This window comes from Gossypium hirsutum, chromosome A03 (assembly GCF_007990345.1).
Source record: "Gossypium hirsutum isolate 1008001.06 chromosome A03, Gossypium_hirsutum_v2.1, whole genome shotgun sequence".
Lineage (NCBI taxonomy): Eukaryota > Viridiplantae > Streptophyta > Magnoliopsida > Malvales > Malvaceae > Gossypium > Gossypium hirsutum.
The window spans coordinates 88322698-88325660 of NC_053426.1; the positions used below are offsets into that span (position 1 = coordinate 88322698).

General features: G+C 35.1%; 1 non-coding gene across 1 annotated transcript; it reads right to left on the minus strand.

The window, feature by feature from the left end:
- Positions 1 to 1599: 1599 nt before the first annotated feature.
- LOC121225204 (small nucleolar RNA R71) lies at positions 1600 to 1706 on the minus strand. The gene has a single exon (XR_005923122.1). It is a non-coding gene; the product is annotated as a small nucleolar RNA R71 (small nucleolar RNA).
- Between the last annotated feature and the right edge of the window lie 1257 nt (positions 1707 to 2963).

Below are 2963 nucleotides of genomic sequence, written 5' to 3' on the forward strand. Positions count from 1 at the left end.
TTCCCTATCCTTTTAATTTTGTTGTTGTTATGATGAACATGTCTATGAATATTTGTGATGTTGATATGTTTAATTTAGTTGATATGACTTAAATTTAATTTGTGTTAGGTTGATTGCATTTCTTCTACTTGATTGAGTAAAACAATGACTAAGTTATTCTTACATTACAATTGTAAGGTACTAATGAATTAATTATTTAAACGGATTGAAATTGTAATTAATTGACACGATACTAAATCAATGCATGTTTAATCATCTAAGGTAGCTGAGGGTTAAATTAGCAACGGTATCTAGCGATACATTAGCCTTGCATAAGTTGCAATATTATTGTGATTAAACTGTTTTAAGGTAGAACTACATTGTTACCTCACATAATCTTTTATGTGCTTATGAGATTGAATTAATTGTTTGAATTGGCATAGAGATATGTACAAGAGATTATCTTAATTTCATAAGTATGTGTGTGCATTAACACATTTGCTTATTAGAATTTGTTTAATCGGTTGAATTGACATAGAGATATAATCAAGAGATAAATGGATTTTGGTAGGTAAGTATGTTCATAAGTTAGCAAATTACCAAGTTGCCGTGAGTTTATTCGTAACAACATGAACATGAGTTTAGTAATTCTAAGTTAAGAAATGCAATTAATCTAGCTCAATTATGTCATTTTGATTAAAATTATATTTTGAAATTGTGCATTGGAACTTTTATTTTATTTTATTTTTATTTTTTTTTACTTAGCTAAAATCTTAGTTTTTAATCACATCCTCGAATCAAAATATTTTCCTTCACCAAAGTGTTTTAAATTAATTTCATAAATATTTTTTTTCACAGTCCCTATGGGTACAATAACTTGACATTTACTTGTCACTTTATTACTTGTTGCGATTGTGTACACTTGCACATTTCTATCGTTCCAAGTTTTTGGCGCCATTTTCGGGGACTGTTTTTAGACGTCATTAGTTGTGAATTTGTTAATTTTTCATTTTTGGTTTATTTTCTTGTTCAATTTTAAATTAATTAATTTTTCTGTGTTTATTTCAGGTGTTTATGATTATTGATTGAATTATCGATTTACTCCCTGGAGACCCTGAGATTGAAAGAACTTTTCGACAGCGAAGAAGAAAAGCAAGTCAGAGAAGGACCGAAGAGATGAACTTCGAAAGTCCGAATCAAGGAAAAGGAGCAAATCCTGCTGAAAATCCTATCCTTATTGCTGATGATAGGGATAGAACTCTAAGACAGTATGTCGTGCCAGTGTTTCATGATCTTAATATGGGTATTAGGAGACCCAAAATCGAGGCACAACAGCTTGAACTGAAGCCAGTCATGTTCTAGATGCTTCAGGCAGTGGGCTAACTCAGTGGAATGCCTACCGAAGATCCTCATTTGCACTTAAGATTATTCATGGAGCTGAGTGATTCTTTGAAGTTAGCCGGAGTAGCCGAAGATGCACTACGATTGAAGTTGTTCCCATATTCACTAAGGGACAGAGCTCGGGCCTAGTTGAACTCATTGCCACCAAATTCAATTTTCACATGGCAAGAGTTAGAAGAAAGATTCCTCATGAAGTATTTCCAGCCTAGCAAGAATGCTAAGTTGAGGAACGAGATTACCATTTTCCAAAAATTGAATGACGAGTCATTATATGAGGCATGAGAAAGGTACAAGGAATTATTACGAAAGTGCCCTAATCACAGAATCCCACATTGCATCCAACTTCAGATGTTTTATAATGGTCTTAATGCTCACACGAGGATGGTAGTGAATGCTTCTGCTAATGGTGTGCTCCTTTCTAAGTCTTACAATGAGGCTTATGAAATCATCGAGAGGATTGCTAGTAACAATTATCAATAGCCAACCAATCGAGTAGTGTTAGGAAGACGAGTCGCTGGAATACATTAAGTAGACGCTCTTACTTGACTCGCATCTCAAGTATCCTCAATATCCTCAATGCTTAAAATTTTTACCACTAATAGGTTTAATAGTTTTGTAGCACAACCACCGAATCAATTTGAAAATGTAGCCTATGTCTATTGTGGAGAAGGACATCTGTTCGAAGAGTGTCCATTGAACCCATAATCCGAGTATTACACGGGTAACCAGAACCAAAACTTAGTAAGGCAAGGATACAATCCAATTCCATATAACCCATTGTGGCGAAACCACATGAATTTCTCCTGGAGTAACCAAGGGGCTAGACCTAGTAACACATATGCCCAACCTAGACTGACCCAACCACCTATTTTTACCTAAAAAGTTCAGAAACAACCTCAAGCTAAACCATCCAATGACTTAAAAAACTTATTGAAGGCATACATAGCCAAGAATGATGCCTTAATCCAAAGCCAAATAGCTACATTGAAAAAACTGGAAAACCAAATGGGCTAGCTTGCAACTAAACTAAGAAACTGACCACAAGGTGCTTTACCTAGTGATACGGAGAATCTGAGGAATCCAGGGAAGGAGCATTGTAAAGTGTTAACATTGAGAAGCGGAAAGAAATCAGAGCCCAACACCATCGAAGTTGAAAAGGAGCCAGCTGATGCTCAAGACTCAGAGGAAGTTCAACCGAGTGTTGAAATTTTAGTTTCATTGGAACCTAAATTTGCAAAATTTGATAAGGTAACTTCTGAACCAGCTAATTCTGATAAACTAACAATTTCAGTAGATGTAGAATTGCTACAGAAGATGAATCAACTAGTTCCAGTAAAGAAGGCTCTACTACCCTACCCTCAAAAACTTCAAAAGTAGAAGCAGGAAGTTCAACTGAAGAAGTTCCTAGACATACTCAAGCAACTTCATATCACATCCCGTTGGTTGAAGCACTTGAACAAATATTGAACTACGTCAAATTCATGAAGGATATATTGTCAAAAAAATGAAGACTTGGAGAATTTGAGAAAGTAGCCTTGACAAAGGAATGTAGTGCATAACTTCAAGACAAACTACCCCTCAAA